This window comes from Bos indicus x Bos taurus, chromosome 26 (genome assembly GCF_003369695.1).
Source record: "Bos indicus x Bos taurus breed Angus x Brahman F1 hybrid chromosome 26, Bos_hybrid_MaternalHap_v2.0, whole genome shotgun sequence".
Taxonomy (NCBI): domain Eukaryota; kingdom Metazoa; phylum Chordata; class Mammalia; order Artiodactyla; family Bovidae; genus Bos; species Bos indicus x Bos taurus.
In genome coordinates, this window is record NC_040101.1 from 47,688,554 (window position 1) to 47,711,130 (window position 22,577).

Consider the following 22,577-nt stretch of genomic DNA (forward strand, 5'->3'; position numbering starts at 1 on the left):
TCCTCCATCCATGGGATTTTTCCAGGCAAGAGTACTGGAGTGGGGTGCCATTGCCTTCTCTGTACTGTATATCAGAGGGAACTATATTCAACATTCTATAATTAACCATAATGGAAACGAATATGAAGAATAATTATAATTTTGTTGTATATATATATATACACACGCACACACATATATATATATATATATATAATAGCTGAATCACTTGGCTGTACACTAGAAACTCACATAAGAATTGTAAACAACTACATATTATTCAATTAAAACAATTAAAAACTTAAAAAAAGGCTGGGTGCTTCCCTGGTGTCCAGTGATTAAGAATTGGCCTTCCAATGCAGGGGACCTGGGTTCAATTCCTGTTCTGGGAAGATTCCACACGCTGCAAGGCAGCTGAGCCTGTGCACTCTAATGTATTCTTCCAGTAATAGTACCGTATTTCTATCTTCTTTTCATCTAATTTAGGATTGTGAAAATGACATGCTTTACAACTGACTATTTTACAACTCATTTCTCATTCAAGGGCATGCTAGTGATACATTAATATAAAGCTAGAAGGAAACTTTTTGATTCATAAAATCACCCACCATTATGATTTGACCCTGAGGAAATGTGAAATTTGTGGTTTCTTTGAAAATGCTCTACCATCTCTGGGTGCAAGTCAGAATACATCCTCAGAACTGTCAGTATGTTCTTGAGCACAAAGGTCTCAACTTGGAACACTGGATGCAAAGTACTGATTATATTGCCAAGTGTCTAAATGTAAACATGTTAATTTTATACAAATCTACTATTTAACATTTTTAAGGACAAAATCTTTGGCCCTTCTATCATTTAAGCAGCATGAAGCCTCTTTTATTATCTATCACACTAATACTGTTCTCAAAAATATATATATATATTATATATATATAGTATATATATTATATGTAGTATACTATATATATATATATATATATAGTATACTCACTTCAAGAAAAAAAGACAGCTAAAATTCATGCTTTTAATAAATCTACATAAATATTTACCATCTTTATAACCTTATCTGCTTTTGTTTTACAGGTTTCAATAATGATTGCCTGTCCTAAGACATGGGCTTCCCAAGTAGCACTAGTGGTCAACGACCTGCCTGTTAATGCAGAAGACATAAGAGATTCAGGTTCGATCCCTGTGTCAGGAAGATCCACTGGAGGAGGGCATGGCAATCCTCATGGACAGAGAATCCTGGCTGTAGTCCATAGGATTGCAAAGAGTTGGACATGACTGAAACAACGTAGTACACACACACTTTTAAGATATACACAATGATGTTCAAATTTATAAATATAATAAAAATGACAATTGATCTTCCTCCTAATATTGAGACAAAAGATTTTATTATGACCCTTGTGTTCCCTAGAGGAACAGGTTACATTATACAGTCTTGACTGATTTTTAGACAAGGAAAATCCTGGCACAAATCTCATTCTGAAAGGAAGAAGTACAAAATAACATACACCTGATTAATATTTGAAACAACAGTTCACAACCAACTGTTGTTGGTTGTTGGTTGTTACTATGCACTGCATAACACTAACTTCAGTGCCATTACACTGCAAAATATCTAAATTCCTCTTCTTGTCTTTCATAGCCAATATGAAAGTAGAAGCTATAACAAGTTTTATGACAGTAGATTTAACAACGGGATCTTTAATCTGTAAGAAGGAGTTACCTTACCAAATTTAATGCAGCTGGTCATTCCTTATCTTTAAATGACTGTTGATAGCATCACTGGTATGGTTACCAGCGTCTGCCTGCAATGCAGGAGACCTGAGTTCGATCTCTGGGTTGAGAAGACAGCCTGAAGAAGTAAATGGCAACCCACTCCAGCACTCTTACCTGGAAAACCCCATGGACAGAGAAGCCTGGTAGGCTACAGTCCATGGAGTTGCAAAGAGTCAGACATGACTGAATGACTCCAATGTAGTACAGTTATATTCACCCTATGTGAAGACATGTTTTTATAAAGGCTTTATAGAATCTGTTGTAATATTTTATAAGAGCTATAATGTATAAATAATCTTTAAGTCTAATAATGAGATTTTTTCTCTAAATATTAATTTTACCACTTGAGGGGAAAATATAGCCTTTAAAGTCAGCTTGTATAAGAATATTTAGTGATATATTCTCAAAACAAGTTGACAATACTAAAGTGAGAAAAGCAAATTCCAAAACAATGTAATCTAAGTCTGTGGAGAAAATAAAAGGATATATAAATAAACATTGTTTTTCAGTCACTAAGTCCTGTCTGACTCTGCAACCCCATGAACTTCAGTAAGCCATGCTTCCCTGTCCTTCACTATCTCCCTGACTTTGCTCAAACTCATATTCATTGAGTCAGTGATGCCACCCAACCATTTCATCCTCTGTCACCCCCTTGTCCTCTATTTATAATAATCTATTATTATATAAATAAATAACAGACTGGAAAATGAAAAATTAAAATGTAACTAGTAATTTCTAAGAGGTATTATTTTGGCTAATTTTAATTATTATGTTTAATGTTCAAGTTTTCTATAGTGGTAAGTATTTATTTTTAAATTAAATATGAATAATGCTATTTTTAAAAGGTATGTTGAATTTTAATTAAACATGTCCTTAAAATTTAAAAATACTTTGAAGTAATAAAATCACTTTTCCTTAACTTACATAAATATACAATTTACAACTCTGTCCTTATTTCATTTTCTAATATTGGAGAGATTATCTACATGTTCATAATTTTATAAGAGTCAATTATAATAATAAAAATAAAAAATTAGCTACCCAAATATGTAAACACAATATTTCACAGTAATTTTTTTCATATGCTGACTCAATATACTTTGTAATCATATTTATTCAAAGAAACTTAAATCATTTAAAATAACCAATGATTCTTTCTTAATTTGTTAAAGATTTTCTAGACTTCAGTCCTAATATTTATATGAATAAGAGAAAATGTTTACATATACTTTATTAGTAGTAATATATTTCCAGATTACTAAATATAGAAACATACTCATTTAAAGATGTAAAAGATACTGTAAAGATTTGTTCAATAATAAAATATTTAATGCTCTTGTGGATAAAAATAAAAAATAAAGAACAAGCTGTACTATGTAGGGTAACAGAAAATCTGTATTATAAATATAAATAGTTACTATAATTGTAAGCTTAATTTCTGTCCTTATACTTCTAACAAAGGCTAAGAAATCTTTCAGATACAAGCAGTAACTGTTACTTCATAATTTTAAAAAAGGTATTCAATAATGGTTGTTGCAATCACCAGTCTATTAGTGGGAGAAAGGTTATTGCTTTTGAACGCATTATTTGAAAACTAGTCAATGAATCTCAATTCTATATATGCTTAAAACATATTAATGAAAGTATGGCATACATAAGCTATCAAATGTAAGACTTTTATTTTAAACTATTAGAAATACAGAAACTGAAAGAGGAAAAATGACCAAACCATATTTGTTACACATAAAAGGTTCATTTTTTTCCCTTAAAGTCAAGGTAAGGCTGGACAATGTTTATCATTAAACTTCAATTTGTTCATCAATTTAAACTTGTGATGAATTATCCAATCACTTCAGTTATTTAATTAAAATAAAAGTCAATTAAGCAGATAAAAGAACAAAAAAGTTATATATATATATATATATATAAATATATATATATATAAATGGTTGGTACATTTCTATGTATGTATAATGGAAAAATGTGTTATGAAGATTTGAATTATATAAAAATGTGTCCCTAAATTTCTCTTAAATTGTCTCATGATGAAAGCTGAGATAACCTTTGATCACAATATAAGTTACAGATTAGACTCTTGTGTGTGTCCATGCTAAACTGCTTCAGTCCTGTCTGACTGCAACACTATGGACTGTAGCCTGCCAGGCTCCTCTGTCCATGGGATTCTTGAGGCAAGAATACTCGAGTGGGTTGCCATGCCCTCCTCCAGGGGATCTTCCCAATTCAGGGATCAAACCTGAGGGTCCTGCGTTTCCTGCACTGCAGGTGGATTCTTTACTGCTGAACCATGGGGGAAGCACAGATTAGACTCAGCCTAGCTTTATTTTTTTTTCTTATTTACCCCTAGGGTAACAATAAAATTTTAAATCCAAATTCAAATTTGTGTGGTTCACCCTGAGTATTTGATCTCAGAATTATACCCAGCCCAAATGAGGCATTTTACACAGTTGTCGAATTATTGAATAAATGGAACCCCTAAATTTTTTAAAAGGCAAAAACTTTACATATATACCAGTATTTTAAATAAATCATTACAATTCACTGAAAGCTTAAAAACAGTTGGTTATTACTTTGTATAATAGTTTGTATAAAGTCTTTTGCATATTCAAAAGCAGAGACATTACTTTGCCAACAAAGGTTCGTCTAGTCAAGGCTATGGTTTTTCCTGTGGCCGTGTATGGATGTGAGAGTTGGACTGTGAAGAAGGCTGAGTGCTGAAGAATTGATGCTTTTGAACTGTGGTGTTGGAGAAGACTCTTGAGAATCCCTTGGACTGCAAAGAGATTCAACCAGTCCATTCTGAAGGAGATCAGCCCTGGGATTTCTTTGGAAAGAATGATGCTAAAGCTGAAACTCAGTACTTTGGCCAACTCATGTGAAGAGTTGACTCATTAGAAAAGACTCTGATGCTGGGAGGGATTGGGGGCAAGAGGAGAAGGGGACGACAGAGGATGAGATGGCTGGATGGCATCACTGACTCGATGGACGTGAGTCTCAGTGAACTCCGGGAGTTGGTGATGGACAGGGAGGCCTAGCATGCTGCGATTCATGGGGTAGCAAAGAGTCAGACACGACTGAGTGACTGATCTGATCTGATCTGATAAATATATTAAAATTTTAGTGAACATTAACTGTCATTTTACCATGTTATCTCCAACTTTCTCCCCTGGGTGGTATATAACACTGGGCTGTAGTCTATATTAAGCCAGTCTCTTCAGTTGTTGGCTTCCTGGGCTCTTATTTGGGGCCTGTCAATGATTAGTTATGAGAACAAGGATAAGTGATATACACTATGTATCTCAAAATTGTTCATCTCTAAAATGCAGATGGAACATATCTACAACACAGGATGATTGTAAGATTAAATCAGTTAATATAAATAATGAGTATGTAGTTGAATGTCTATTGCAAGCTATGTTAAGTTCAGAGGGTAAAGAATCTGCCTACAACACAGGAGACTAGAGTTCGTTCTCGGGTTGGGAAGATCCCCTGGAGAAGGAAATGGCTACCTGCTCCAGAACTCTTGCCCGGAGAATTCCATGGAGAGGGGAGCCTGGTGGGCTACAGTCCATGGGGTTGCAAAGAGTCAGTCGTGATTGAGTGACTAACACTTTCACTTTACACTTTTCACATGGTGATGATGATGATTTTGATACCTATATCTCCTTAAAGAAACTGTCCACACAGGACACTGCAAAAGAGAGTGACTTCTGAAAAGTTAAGTGTATGTTTTTAGATTTGCCTTTGCAGAGTCAAAACCAAGTTTAATATCTAGTTCATACAAATAACTTACTAAAACTTGGGACATATCAGAAGGAAGGATACAGATTCTGTATGCAGGAAAATGTATGTTTATATACATATGAAATAATGCACAAAAATTGTGCTGCTCCCCACTCCCTTAAACAACCCCAAAATAACTCTCAATTCTGGATTCAAAATCAGTGACTTAATAAATATGAAGCAATTTTTTTTAAAGAACACAGATATATATTCTCCAGTGTCAATACTGTTTTAACAACCTATTCATTGGCTTCAATTTCAGTTTCTCAGTATTTAAATAGTGCATAACTATAGTTTTCTTTCTTTTCACAACTATGAAAGCATACACCATAGGACATTTAAGAGTACTCTAGAAAGTTTTAGTTTTTTTTTTTTTTTTTTCCTATTTACTAATTTAATTTTGGAGGAGTTTTAGATTTACAGAAAAATTGAGAAGATAGTATGGAGTTCCCAAATACCCTCTTGCACAGTTTCCCCTAATATTAACCTATTACCATGTTATGGTATATTTGTTAATGATTAATGCAGATAACACCACCCTTATGGGAGAAAGTGAAGAGGAACTACAGACCCTCTTGATGAAAGTGAAAGAGGAGAGTGAAAAAGTTGCCTTAAAGCTCAACATTCAGAAAACAAAGATTATGGCATCTGGTTCCATCATTTCATGGCAAATAGATGGGGAAACAGAGGAAACAGTGGCTGACTTTATTTTGGGGGCCTCTAAAATTACTGCAGATGGTGACTGCAGCCATGAAATTAAAAGACGCTTACTCCTTGGAAGGAAAGTTATGACCAACCTAGAGAGCATATTGAAAAGCAGAGTCACTACTTTGCCAACAAAGGTCTGTCTAGTTAAGGCTATGGTTTTTCCAGTGGTCAACTATGGATGTGAGGGTTGGACTATAAAGAAAACTGAGCACTGAAGAATTGATACTTTTGCACTGTGATGTTGGAGAAGACTCTTGAGAGTCCCTTGGACTGCAAGGAGATCCAAACAGTCCATCCTAAAGGAGATCAGCCCTGGGTGTTCATTGGAAGGACGGATGTTGAACCTGAGGCTCTGATACTTTGGCCACCTGATGTGAATAGCTGACTCATTGGAAAAGACCCTGATGCTGGGAAAGATTGAGGGCAGGAGGAGAAGGGGACAACGGAGGATGAGATGGTTGGATGGCATCCCCGACTCAATCCAATGGACATGGGTTTGGGTAGACTCTGGGAGTTGGTAATGGACAGGGAGACCTGGTGTGCTGAGATTCATGGCATCTCAAAGACTGGACAATGAAAGTGAAAGAGGAGAGTGAAAAAGTTGGCTTAAAGCTCAACATTCAGAAAACGAAGATCATGGTATATGGTCCCATCACTTCATGGCAAATAGATGGGGAAACAGTGGAAACAGCGTCAGACTTTATTTCTTTGGGATCCAAAATCACTGCAGATGGTGACTGCAGCCATGAAACTAAAAGATGCTTACTCCTTGGAAGGCAAGTTATGACCAACCTAGATAGCATATTGAAAAACAGAGGCATTACTTTGCCAACCAAGGTCCATCTAGTCAAAGCTATGGTTTTTCCAGTGGTCATGTATGGATGTGAGAGTTGGACTGTGAAGAAGGCTGAATGCTGAAGAATTGATGGTTTTGAACTGTGGTGTTGGAGAAGACTCTTGAGAGTCCCTTGGACTGCAAGGAGATCCAACCAGTCCATTCTGAAGGAGATCAGCCCTGGGAGTTCTTTGGAAGGAATGATGCTAAAACTGCAACTCCAGTACTTTGGCCACCTCATGCGAAGAGTTGACTCATTGGAAAAGGCTCTAATGCTGGGAGGGATTGGGGGCAGGAGGAGAAGGGGACGACAGAGGATGAGATGGCTGGATGGCATCACTGACTCGATGGACGTGAGTCTGAGTGAACTCCAGGAGTTGGTGATGGACAGGGAGGCCTGGCGTGCTGCGATTCATGGTGTCGCATAGAGAGTCAGATACGACTGAGCAACTGAACTGAACTGAACTGAACTGAACTGAATGAGCTGATATCGATACATTATTATTAACTAAAGTGCATATGTAATTAAAATTCTTTAGTTTTTACCTAATATCCATTTTCTCCTTCAAGATCCCATCCAGAATACCATAGAACATTTGATTGTTTGGTCTCTTTATGCTCTTCTTGGCTGTGAATTTCTTAGACTTTTGTTGCTTGATGAACTTGATAGTTTTAAGGAGTACAGCTCAAGCATATTGCATGATATTCCTCAAATAAACTGTGTCTAATTTGTTTTATAATAAGTCTGGAGTTATGGGTTTGGGGGTTTAGACAGGTTTTTGATTACCTCTTCCCTCATGAAAAGGTAACAATTACTCCTTTCCTGCCATTTTCAAGAATCAGTATTTCCATGACTGATAGCTACTTTCTACCTTTAAGATAATATTTTTAAATAACTTATTAACTATCCTTTGGGTAAATTAGATATTTATTAACTGAACTGAAATCAATACTAACAACTACTAAGTTTGAGAACTATGTGCTCAGTTTTTCTAACACATTTAATCCTCACAATGACCAAAAGAAAGATAGATCAGTTTATCCCTATTTTCAGAAAGATGTGTAAAATGGGCCCTTCAATTAATCAATTTGCCTATGGTTACACAGCGTATAATCGACAGAATTGAGACATAAATTTTGCTTACTTCTGTTTTAAATCACACTACATCAGTTCAGTTCAGTCGCTCAGTCAAATCTGACTCTTTGTGACCCCATGAACTGCAGCACACCAGGCATCCCTTTCCATCATCAAATCCCAGAGCCCACTCAAACCCATGTCCATCGAGTCAGTGATGCCATCCAATCATCTCATCCTCTGTCGTCCCCTTCTGCTCCCACCCTCAATCTTTCCCAGCATCAGGGTCTTTTCCAATGAGTCAGCTATTCACATCAGGTGGCCAAAGTATCAGAGCCTCAGCTTCAACATCAGTCCTTCCAATGAACATCCAGGGCTTATCTTCTTTAGGATGGACTGGTTGGATCTCCTTGCAGTCCAACGGACTCTCAAGAATCTTCTCCAATACCACAGTGCAAAAGTATCAATTCTTCAGTGCTCAGCTTTCTTTATAGTCCAACCTTCACATCCACACTTGACCACTGGAAAAACCGTAGACTTAACTAGATGGACCTTTGTTGACAAAGTAATGTCTCTGCTTTTTAATATGCTCTCTGGGTTGGTCATAACTTTCCTTCCAAGGAGTAAGTGTCTTTTAATTTTATGTCTGCAATCACCATCTGCAGTGATTTTGGCGGCCAGAAAAATAAAGTCAGCCACTGTTTCCACTTTTTCCACATGCCACACTACATAGCACTTCAAATATGAGCAAAACCTTCTTTTTTATCTCAAATTTCTTCTCTTCAATATTTAAAACTGATTCCATCCTAAAATTAGTAATGGGCAGTGGTCATGTGGTATAGTTTCTCCTTCTAAATAGGTGTTTTATTACTCCCTAGAGAATCCCTGCTCTCAATTTTTGACTTGAAGGAAAAGAAGCAAATGATTGAAGATCATTTATTTGACATAGACTGTATTTGAAATTAAATATTAAAGAGACATGGAAATATTGGAGTAGAAAATAGCCTGTCTTCCAGTTTCTGCAAACTTTGAATGACAGGTTGGAAGTCGAGAGAGTGATGGATTCTTTCCCATTTAGTTGATTTCAAAGAATATAGTCTAAAATACTGCAGATGCATAGAGAAGGTATAAAATTTATATATTTAAAGAGTATCCACCATACAGTTGAAGAAAAAGTTATAAATTTTTAAAACCTATTACATATTTCTGTAGATCCTCATGGTTGCATGATTCTCCTTCCCCACAACTTGCCTTACTCCCATCTAAAGTAATCACTCCCTCTATTCTTAGTTATCATCCAGATATTTTTCTTAATAATTTTGCCTTATATTTATGTGTCTTATAACATTCGTGTTTTGCATGCATTAACCTTTATATAACTTTGAACTTCTTTAAATATGCTAATACACCTTGTCCTTTTTCTCTTTCTCTTGCTCTGTCTCTTTTTCTCCCTCCCTCCCTCCTTCTGTGTGTCTGTATTTGTGGCTCTGGTTCATAAAACTTTATTCTTTTTTATGATTGTACTACAATGTTTTTATTGTCCCACTGGTGAACATTTAGGCTTTCCCAAATTTTTAATATTAAAGTTTCTTATAATGAACAGTATTACACATCACTTCGTTTCCATAAGAGAAATTTCTTCTTGGTCCAAGGATTTACAGGGAAGAATGGAATTGGTGAGATAAGCTACTGCAGCACATATTTGCATATATTTGACTCTTAAATATTGTAAACCTTCTTTTCAAAGGGTTCATGCCAATCCACATTGCCAATAGCAGTGGGGATTTCTGTTGATGTTTAATGTTCCAAATTCCTCCCAAAATTGGAAATATGAGAGATTATTTTTAACAAACTGTTTTAAAATTACTTTTCTTGCATTTTATTGATAATTAGCAAAGTCAAATATATAATCTTTTTTATGACTCTTGGGGGGTTCCTTTTTATATTTTTGCATTGTTTGGCTATTTGTCAGAGGAAAGGTTTCTTTACCTTGCTAAATTTTAGGAGTTCCATGTGTATCCCCGACCCTAAATCTCTGCTGTCTACATTCTCTGCAAATCCTTTAACATTCATTTGATCATTTTATTCAGTTCAGTTCAGTCACTCAGTTGTGTCTGACTGTTTGTGACCCCATGGACTGCAGGATGCCAGCCTTCCCTGTCCATTACCAACTCCCGGAGCTTGATTACACTTACGTCTATCGAGTCGGTGATGCCATCCAACCATCTCATCCTCTGTCATCCCCTTCTCCTCTAGCCTTCAATCTTTCCCAGCATCAGGATCTTTTCCAATGAGTCGGCTCTTTACATCAGGTGGCCAAAGTATCGGAGCTTCAGCTTCAGCATCAGTCCTTCCAATGAATATTTAAGATTGATTTCCTTTAGGATTGACTGGTTGGATCTCCTTGAAGTCCAAAGGACTCTCAAGAGTCTTCCCCAACACCACAGTTCAAAAGCATCCATTCTTTGGTGCTCAACTTTCTTTATGGTCCAAGTCTCACATCCATACATGACTACTGGAAAAACCATAGCTTTTACTAGATGGACCTTTGTTGGCAAAGTAATGTCTCTGCTTTTTAATATGCTGTCTAGGTTTGTCATAACTTTCCTTCAAAGGAGCAAGTGTCTTTTAATTTCATGGCTGAAGTCATCTGCAGTGATTTTGGAGTTTTATATCAGCTTTAGTGTAGTCAAATACATCCATATTTCTTTGCAATTCATGCTTCCATTCTTCAATATTTGGTGCTAAAATAATATCTCACGCTCAGTAAATTCCAACTCTTTGCAACCCAATACACCGTAGCCCATCAGGCTCCTCTGTCCATGGAGTTATCCAAGCAAGAATACTTGAGTGGGTTGCCATATTCTCCTTCAGGCAGCTTCCCAACCCAGGGATTAAACCCATGTCTCTTACATCTCCTGCACAGTAGGCAGGTTCTTAACCACTAGCACCACCTGGCTACATGTTTTTATACATCTTGGTTTTGACTTGCTAAAATATTTGTCAGCTCCTTTAATCAATACCCATAAGTAGACATTTGTATTACATGAACTCCCACTTTTAAGTCCTGTACAATTTCTGCCAAATACACTTAAATGCTATCATACATATTTTCTAATCAATGATAATACACCTTGTGCTAATAAATATAGCTACATTGAGTCACAAAACTAATTGGCTATAAAAAAGAAACTGTTCCTATTTATAGGAAAATAAATATAATTAAATATAGTTTTAGCTTTTTGCTATAATAATTTTAAAATATTTAATTTAAGATATTCTTGAGAGGTCATTTAGAAAGACTCTCAAAATAAGAAAGAACATGTATTTAAGAAAGAGCTCAGGTATTACTCAGGGAATAACTTGAAACTCTGAGTAAAACACTTTCACAGAACAAAAGCTGAGGAATTAATCTTTGAGATGAGCATCTGGTAAAAGTTCAAGTCTGAAGTGACCTTTGAAAACTGTGAAGTTAACAATTCTCTGCATAATTAAACATTTTATATAAAATTTATTTTATAGCCAAGTCAGAAACACGTGTGCTATACTTTTGAAAACTGGATTAATATTAATCTCTTGGATTTTTAGGCAAATCAGTCTTAACTGATTTGCAGGTTGCTCTGTGACAACAATCACATGTCATCAATACATGCTTGAAAATAACCTGTAAAAGCCAGCATATATTTATCCAAAGCAGTCTGTATTTACACTTCTGAACAGTACAGAACAATAACGATCTTCATAAATGATAATTATGATTTTTTCCCAGGTGTAGTTAGGACTATTCTTTGAAAAAACAGTTCTAGACAATGTGATTTGAGGGTTATGGATCTGATATACCTGTTCTACCTTAATCCACTTCTTTTTTTTTTCACTTTTCACTTTCTTTTTTTTTTTAACTTTATTTTATTTTTAAACTTTACATAATTGTATTAGTTTTGCCAAATATCAAAATGAATCCGCCACAGGTATACATGTGTTCCCCATCCTGAACCCTCCTCCCTCCTCCCTCTCCATACCATCCCTCTGGGTCGTCCCAGTGCACTAGCCCCAAGCATCCAGTATCAACTCCATGGATTTTGCATCAAATGTTTGCCTTAAGATAACTCTCCTGAAAGGTGTATTTTAAATTAATACTCTCATAGGAACTAGAGTACACTTTTGGAAAAAGGGAGGAGGCATATTTTTCCCAAATGTCAATAGCTACTAATTTTATTACTTCTTGAAGTTAGGAATCATTTTTGGAAGATGCGAAAAAGAAAGACAAGTAGTATAGTTAATGAAATAAATGAGGCCAGTATTAATACAATCATAACATTTGCTAGTAGTAGAGACTAACAAGTTTAAAATTAATATTTCAGTTAAGAGACAAAATGTCATTTTGTGAATTTTAGTCAGGAAGGTATTTCAGAAGACTTAGAATTAACCTTTAATTAAGTCATTAGTTGACCAAGTTTCCACCTTTGTGCTTTTTTATTTAAGCTTATAAATATTCCTCACAGATATTCTTTGATTTTCTGCCATATTTTCAGAGTTCTGCTTCTACACTCTTACAAGTCTGAGGTTAGTAACATTTGTGATTTTATTTGAATAATGCATCATTGCTTCAGCATTTTAAGGTTTATTTTTTCAAGGAGATGTTATAACAAATAATTTAAGAACATAGAACTGCACTGTAGCTGGAAATGTATATTTGACTGTTATCGTGGCCTCTAATTTACTGGATTAAACACTGCTCATCAATAAAACTGGAATAATATTTTCTATTTTATACAGTGGTTCTAAGAATTAAATCAAATAATATATTTTAAATATTAGAAATACATATATGTATTTAATAGGGGAAAAAAGTACATGGTAGCCTCATAAATATATATTTATAAAAGTTTCAAAACTTCTGTTTATAATAATTGAAAACATTTATAACAAGGTTTTAAAGATACACAGTTAATATGAAAAAGTCAATCTTTTTCTATATACCATCAATAGGCAAATAAAATTTGATATTAAAAATGCAATCATTTACATCAGAAACAAAAAAAGAAAAAAAAGTATAAATCTAACGAAGTATGTACAAAATATCTTTTCCTTTATATGAAAAAAACTACAAAACTCTGTTGAAAAATATCAAAGAAGAGCTAAGTAGAGATATATCCCATGTTCACAGATAGGAAGACTTAATAATGCAAAGATGCCAGTTCTTTTGAATCTGATCTTGAGATCTAAGGCAATCTCAATCAAAACCCAGCAAGTAATTTTGTGGATATAGAGTAACTGACTCTGAAATTCATTCTAAAGTTTTACTATTGGCAAAGACCCAGAATAATTAGCATAATATTTAAAGAGAAGAGGATTGACAGCTGTCTTCCATACTTTCTTGTCCAAATAAGACAGTGAGATCAGGTAAACAAACAAATATATCACAGAAATATAATAGAGAGCTCCAAACAGACCCACATAAACTGATCTGGGACAAAGGCACAAAGGTAATATAAAGAAGCAGAGATAGTCTTTTCAACAAATGGTGCTGGAACAATTGGAATTCCATGTGTTAAATAAATTAAAAAAAAATTAAACAATCTAAATGCAGAGCTTACACCTTCACAAATGTTGATTCACAGACCTAAATGTAAAACACAAAATTATCAAATTTCTAAAAGATAACAGGAAAAACACCTAGACAACCTTGGATATGACCTTTGAATTAGAAAACCATAGATAAAATCCATGGAAGAAATTATTAATAAGTTGTATTTCATTCATTTGAGACTTCTCTGCAAAAGAAGCTGTCAAGAGAATGAAAAGACAAGTCACTTGGATAAAATATTTGTAAAAAACATACCTTATAGAGGATTCTTATCCAAAATATACAAAAAACTTTTAAAACTCAAAAATAGAAAGTAATCTAGTGTAAAACAATGGGCCAAAGACGTTCAACTAACAAAAGACATTTCAGCAAACAGGAATACAGATGAAAAATCAGTTCAGTTCAGTTCAGTCTAACAGTCATGTCCAGCTCTTTGCAACCCCATGGGCTGAAGCACACCAGGGCCTCCCTGTCCATCACCAACTGCTGGAGCTTACTGAAACTCATGTCCATTGAGTTGGTGATGCCATCAAACCATCTCATCCTCTGTCATCCCCTTCTCCTCCTGCCCTTAATCCTTCCCAGCATCAAGGACTTTTCCACTGAGTCAGTTCTTCACATCAGATGGCCAAAGTATTGAAGCTTCACCTTCAGCATCAGTCCTTTCAATGAATATTCAGTGATTTCCTTTAGGATGGACTGGTTGGATTTCCTTGCAATTCAAGGGACTCTGAAGAGTTTTGAAGAGTTTTCTCCAACACCACAGTTCAAAAGCATCAATTCTTCGGTGCTCAGATTTCTTTATAGTCCAACATCCACACATGACTACTCAAAAAACCATAGCTTCGACTAGATGGTCTTTTGTCAATAAAATAATGTCTCTGCTTTTTAATATGCTGTCTATGTTGGTCACAGGAGAAGGCAATGGCGACCCACTCCAGTACTCTTGCCTGGAAAATCCCATGGATGGAGGAGCCTGGTAGGCTGCAGTCCATGGGGTCGCTAAGAGTTGGACACGACTGAGCGACTTCACTTTCACTTTTCACTTTCATGCATTGGAGGAGGAAATGGAAACCCACTCTAGTGTTCTTGCCTGGAGAATTCCAGGGACAGCGGGGCCTGGTGGGCTGCTGTCTATGGGGTTGCACAGAGCTGGACACGACTGAGGCAACTTAGCAGCAGCATGTTGGTCATAACGTTTCTTCCAAGGAAGTGTAAGTGTCTTTTAATTTCATGGCTGCAGTCACTATCTGCAGTGATTTTGGAGCCCACCCCCCCCCCCCCAAAATAAAATCTTTCACTGTTTCCATCGTTTTCCCATCTATTTGCCATGAAATGATGGGACCAGATGCCATGATCTTCATTTTCTGAATATTGAGTTTTAAGCCAGCTTTTTAACTCTCTTCTTTCACTTTCATCAAGAGGCTCTTTAGTTCTTCTTCACTTTCTGCCATAAAGGTGGTGTCATCTGCATATTTGAGGTTATTGATATTTCACCTGGCAATCTTAATTCCAGCTTGTGCTTCATACAGCCGGGCATTTTGTGTGATGTACTCTGCATATAAGTTAAATAAGTAGGTTAACAATGTACAGCCTTGATTTACTCTTTTCTTGATTTGGAACCAGTCTGTTGTTCCATGTCCAGTCTTGACCTGCGTATAGATTTCTCAAGAGGCAGGTCAGGTGGTCTGGTTTTCCCATCTCTTTCAGAATTTAAAGAAAATTTCCACAGTTTGTTGTGATCTATACAGTCAAAGGCTTTCACATAATCCATAAAAGAGAAATAGATATTTTTTTCTGGAACTCTCTTGCTTTTTCGATGATCCAGCAGATGTTGGCAATTTGATCTCTGGTTCCTCTGCCTTTTCTAAATCCAGCTTGAACATCCATAACTTCACAGTTCACATACTGTTGAAGCCTGGCTTGGAGAATTTTGAGCACTACTTTGCCAGTGTAGGAGATGAATGCAACTGTGCGGCAGTTTGAGCATTCTTTGGCATTGCCTTCCTTTGGGATTGGAATGAAAACTGACCTTTTCCATTCCTGTGGCCACTGCTGTGTTTTCTATATTTGCTGGCACGTTGAGTGCAGCACTTTCACACCATTATCTTTTAGGATTTGAAATAGCTCAACTGGAATTCCATCACCTCCACTTGCTTTGTTCATAGTGATGCTTCCTAAGGCCCACTTGACTTCGCAGTCCAGTATGTCTGGCTCTATGTGAGTGATCACACCTTTGTGGTTAACTGGGTCATGAAGATCTTTTTTGTATAGTTCTTCTGTATATTCTTGCCACCTCTTCTTAATATCTTCTGCTTCTGTTAGGTCCATACGATTTCTGTCCTCTATTGGACCCATCTTTGCATGCTCAGTAAATATTTAATCCAATTTTCTGTTGATGGGTTGGGCTGTGTCCCCTTCCTGTTGTTTGACTTGAGGACAAATTATGGTGGAGGTTATGAGGATAATGGTGACCTCCTTCCAATGGTCCCATGCAGGCACTGCCGCACTCAGTGCCTACTACCCTGTAGCAGGCCATTGCTGACCCATGCCTTCACCGGAGACTCTTAGACTCTCATGGGCAAGTCTGGGTCAGTCTCTTGTGGGGTCACTACTCCTTTCTCCTGGGTTTTGATACACACAAGTTTTGTGTGTGTGTGTGTGTGTGTGTGCCTTCAAGGTGTCCGTTTCCACAGTCCTGTGTAAGTTCCGGCAGCTGTATGGCGGGGTTAATGGCAACCTCCTCCAAGAGGATATATGCCATACCCAGGTCTGCCGTACCCAGAGCCCCTGCCCTTGTGGAAGGCCACTGCTGACCTGCACTTCCACAAGAGACATTCACATACTCAAAATAATGTGATCAGTGAAATACAAATTAAACTTTGAGATAACACTACACAACTATTAGAATGGCCATATTTCCTAACACTGACAACACATGAATTCTGGTCAGAATGTTTATCAGTAGGAATTCTTATTCAGTGTTGGTGGAAATGTGACATTATATAGTCACTTCAGAGGACAGTTGGGCAATTTCTTACAAAACTAAAAATATCCTTACCATAGAATACAACAATAATCCTCCTTAGTATTTACCCAAAGGATTAGAAATATTATTCCCATAAAAACCTTCACAAATATGTTTATAGTATAGCTTGATTCATAATTTCCTGAGCTTGAAAGTGACAAAGATGTCCTGCAGTAGGTGAGTGGTTAAATACATTGTGGAACACCCAGAAAATGTATTATTATTCATCATTAAAAAGAAATGAACTGCCAAGCTATGAAAACACATGTAGAAGACTTAACTATAGAGTGAAAGAAGGCAATTGAAAAGTCTACCTATAGTACAATTTCAACTATATCACACTCTGAAAAAGGCAAAGCCATGGAGACAGTAAAAGGATCAGTGGTTGTCAGAGATTGGAGGAAGGAGGAATGTCCGTAGTTTTTTTCAAAGCAATGAACTCCTCTATATGATATAATGGTGGAGAGAGGCCATAGGTCAAAACCCATAGAAAGTACAACATCAAAAGTGAACAATAATATAAACTAAGACTCTGAATGATAATGGTGTGTCAATGTAGGGTCTATTATAGCAAAGGTACAACTCAGAATACTGATAATATGGGAGGTTCAGGCTGGTTTTAGAAAAGGCAGAGAAACCAGAGATCAAACTGCCAACATCTTCTGGATCATTGAAAAAGCAAGAGAGTTCCAGAAAAACATCTATTTCTGCTTTATGGACTATGTTAAAGCCCTTGACTGTGTGGATCACAATAAACTGTGGAAAATTCTGAAAGAGATGGGAATACCAGACCACCTGACCTGCCTCTTGAGAAACCTATATGCAGGTCAGGAAGAAACAGTTAGAACTGGACATGGAAAAACAGACTGGTTCCAAATAGGAAAAGGAGTATGTCAAGGTTGTATATTGTCAACGTGCTTATTAAACTTATATGCAGAATACATTATAAGAAATGCTGGGCTGGAGGAAGCACAAGTTGGAATCAAGATTGCCAGGAGAAATATGAATAACCCCAGATATGCAGATGACACCACCCTTATGGCAGAAACTGAAGAACTAAAAAGTTTCGTGATGAAAGTGAAAAAGTGAAAGAGGAGAGTGAAAAAGTTGGTTTAAAGCTCAACATTCAGAAAACTAAGATCATGGCATCCAGTCCCATCACTTCATGGCAAATAGATGAGGAAACAGTGGAAACAGTGGCTGACTTTATTTTTCTGGGCTCCAAAATCACTGCAGGTGGTGACTGCATCCATGAAATTAAAAGACACTTACTGCTTGGAAGGAAAGTTATGACCAACCTAGACAGCATATTGAAGAGCAGAGACATTACTTTGTCAACAAAGGTCCATCTAGTCAAGGCTATGGTTTTTCCAGTAGTCATGTATGGATATGAGAGTTGGACTATAAAGAAAGCTAAGCGCAGAAGAATTGATGATTTTGCACTGTGGTTTTGGAGAAGACTCTTGAGAGTCCCTTGGACTGCAAGGAGATCCATCCAGTCCATCCTAAAGGAGATTAGTCCTGGGTGTTCATTGGAAGGACTGATGTTGAAGCTGAAACTCCAGTACTTTGGCCACCTGATGAGAAGAGCTGACTCATTTGAAAGGACCCTGATGCTGGGAAAGATTGAGGGCAGAAGGAGAAGGGGATGACAGAGGATGAAATGGTTGGATGGCATCACCGACTCAATGGACATGGGTTTGGGTGGACTCCAGGAGTTGGTGATGGACAGGGATGCCTGGTGTGCTGCAGTTCATGGGGTCGCAAAAAGTCAGACACAACTGAGTTACTGAACTGAAATGAACTGATGAGTGCATTTAGCCAAGGAGTACATGGGAAATCCATTTTCTACTCAAATTTGCTTTACATCTAAAACTGCTCTTAAACTATTAAAAAATAAGATGTTCATTTCAACACTCCTTGTAATGCTCAAGAGTTGAAAGCAACCTAAATGGCCATCAATAAGAGAGTGAATAAATAAAATGATTCATACTGTGGTAGACTACAAATATGGTCACAATTTCTTAACCTCCCTGCACCTATGCCCTTATAATATGATGTGGCAGAAAGCAGAGTGTTTCTCTACTCTTTGAATTTGGTTTAACTGTGCGACTTCCAATTAGCACATATGAAACAGGCAGACATTTAAAAAATGCTTTCATAATGGGGTCTTTCTCTTGCTGTACTTTGAACCCTACACTGCCATTTGAATAAAGTTGAGACAGGCTGCTGGAAGATGAGAAGTCACATGGAGAACTGAGGCACACTGGCTGATAGTTGCCAACCTCCAGAGTGTGAATGAGGCCATCCTAGACCAAAATAGCCACCAACTAACCTTCCAGCTGACCACAGGGGCATGCAAAACCTCATTGGAAATTGGTCAAACTCATTTAGACCAAAAACAACTGTGCAGATGACTTTTGAAGGCCACTGAGTTTTGGGGTGGCTTGTTTCGCAGTAGTAGATAACTGATGCCCATCCATAAGATGAAATATATTTGTTAGCCACCCAGTAGTGTCTGACTCTTTGCAACCCCATGGACTGTAGCCACCGGGCTCCTCTCTCCATGGAATCCTCCAGGCAAGAATACTGGAGTGGGTAGCTATTCCTTTTTCCAGTGGATCTTCTGGTTCTGGGGATTGAACCCAGTTCTCTTACACTGCAGGCAGATTCTTTACCATCTGAGCCACCAGGGAAGCCCATCAAATGAAATACCATGAATCAATTTGAAAGAATGAAGTCAGTATATTTGTATTAGTATACTGACATGGAAAAAATCACTGAGGTATATTAATAAGAAAAAAAAAAAGAGAAAACAAACAAACAACAAAAAAATGATGAATTTATAATGCTATAGACCTTACCACAGCATTCCAGTACTTTTTCCCTCTTAAGATTATGTATGGTTTGTTGGTCATAAAGATAGTAAAATCACCTATGCAATAAAATGCTTAAATGTCTTCAAAATTACCAAACAAGACATGAAAGATATTTTATTGCAGATGAAAATGCTACAAGATAAACCTTCATCTTCTCAGGTCAAATGTTATCACCCTGTGTAAGTTACTTACATTATGTGTTATTCTCACTCACATTTGCTCAATTTCCAGGCAAACAAAAGCAGAGAAGTGTGTACTTATTCATTTGTGGACATTTATATGCTTAGGAAAAAATAAAATTTTAAAAAACAAACACATTATTTCCAAAGTTTATTAAAAATTAAATATTTATCTCCATTTTTCTAATAATTTTTTCAAAACAAACAAAAAGAAACAACCACTTCAAATGAAATCCAACCATGAGAATGTCTTCAGATCATTTTATTCTATTTCTGAGGCAAATCATTAGGTTCTACATTTCTAAAATCAGTTCTATTTTCCTCAAATCTATTTTTGGAAATAGAACATAGCCTTAGAAAACCACAGTTATAAAAGATATTACATTTAAAGTAGAACTCATTCAGAATAATCTGGCAAGCACAAACTTATTTCTGCCAATGTCTATGAATCATCACCCTCATACTAGTAAATGTTTTTTAAACCAAAGATTACCCTTCTGAGGAAACATGGTAATAATTATTTAGAAAAATAATACTCACAAGTTAATAGTGCCCCTGTTTATAATTAAAAAGACTATATCTTATAGAAAGCGACTCAGAATAAACCAAAAGGCATGGTTATATTTTAAACTGGAAAAAAAAAAAAAGCAAAGTGCTTTGTTTCCAAAGATGGGATAGTAAGAAAAACTTTTCATATCTTAAATTCTTACAGACTGATAAATTATTTATGCCAAAGTTGCAATTAGGAATAGTTTCATTTGTGTTTTAAAAGTACTAAAATCCCATGTTGAATTTCTTGGATAGTTTTATCATGTGTAATCTCTGACTAGAAAAGATCTGGTAAGTGAACAAATAGAGTCACTATGAAATAAACAAACACTATAAAAAAGTTTTTAGTTAATTTTAAAAATACATTAATTTTATGTAAGATAATTCTGCTGTCTCCATAATTTAGTTCTAGTCTTCAGAGGTTTTCAATACTGTACTAGAATGTAGGTATAGTATTACTCTATATATTTTATTATAAAATATTAATTTATCTTAAAATTTAAGATTGTAAGAGGTTTAAGTCTATCATAATATTTTATGAGGCTTAGGAACCATCCCCCCACCCCATTGGGAGCATAAATTAAATTATGTTATCTAAATTAAATTATCTAAAATAACATTATCAATAAGTGGGAAAATGTGGCTTGATATTCAGAAAGCATAAAGTCTGATTTGTGTATGACTTTTAAGTAAGCTTCTTTTGTATAAAGTAATATGCATTTACTTATTCTGAAAATGTAGTGATTCATACTATAGTATGTAATTTACTATTATATATTACATATACCATATATGTGTGTGTCTGTGTGTGGGCAAAGTAGAAAAGGTCTTTAAATGTTATTAATTTCCATCTAGACACAACACAAAAACTGACTTTATAAAAACATAATTTTTGTCACAACTTCCTTATTCCTTATTATTAATTACCTGAGGTAAATTATTTCTTCTTTCAAAAGGTCATTTGTCTACGTATCTTGGCGTTAGCAAAGACCATCATCATTATTTTTAGATTTTCCCCGGTGGCACTAGTGGTAAAAACCTGCCTGACAATGAAAGAGACACAGGAGACTCGGGTTAGATCCCTGGATCAAGAAGATCCCCTGGAAGAGGGAAAAGCAACCCACTCCAGTGTTCTTGCCTGGAGAATCCCATGGGCAGAGGAATCTTATGGGCTATGGTCCATAGGGTTGCAAAGAGTTGGACATGACTGAAGCGACTTAGCACACATGCACTATGCTAAAACATTTTAGCAAAGGATATTATTTAAAAAGCGATATCCAAAATAAAATTCTTTAAATGTTTTCATAAAAATACATGTGGATAGATTTATAAATACATTAGTTCTTACATAAGAACTAGACAGAAATCTTAAATATAAAAACAAGTAATTAATAAGTATCTTGCTATTATCAGGGAATATTTTAAGAACTCTACAATAAAAACCTTCTGCATAACACATGAAATTGCACCACAGAAGTCACTCATAAATTGTCACCTAAAACAAACATCTTCAGATGAGCTACTGATCTTTCAAAATTATTTGTAAGGTAAAAAATAATTGTTTTATGAGTAATTGATTGACTTTGTTTAAAATTGAAATCACTGCACACATAAAACAACTGCATAACCTGAGACATAAATATAAGATGATTTACAAACAGATAAACACAAAAATAATGAGGAAGATAATCAGGAATTAGACATAGATATTCAGGAATTAGAGTCAGGAGTAGGACACCGGTGTTCCAGTTTATACAAATCTGATCTTAATTAAGTGTGTCAACTTGCCTTCAATTTTGAAAATTTATATTCTGTAGTCATAGGCATTATATCTTTGCAAAGCAACAGAAGTGTATGTAGGGAACCAAGTGTGACATATGTCCACTAGGATATTCTTTACCTGCCATTTTCTTGCTATAAACCTCCTCCAAAGAATTGTGAGTTTAATTTAAAATATCTTTTTCTCCCCAAAATTCTAGGAAGTTGTAAAATATTTCTAAGGAATGTTAGTAAGTTAAATACTTGTTTCATGCATTATTTAGAGCAATATCCCTCCTTAGGAAACTGGTTTTGCAATGAGAAAAATAAAATTGCTGATAAGTTTAGATTCAAAGTAATGTTAGGGAATTTTGTTTGTTTCTTTTGGAGCACAGATACTCTGGAATTATTTTA

The 22,577-nt window shown here is 35.8% G+C and overlaps 1 long non-coding RNA gene across 1 annotated transcript in view; it reads right to left on the minus strand.

Moving 5' to 3' along the window:
- Window positions 1-22,577, minus strand: part of LOC113884541 — an 854,339-nt gene that overhangs the window by 778,361 nt on the left and 53,401 nt on the right. The gene's annotated exons all lie outside the window — the stretch shown is intronic.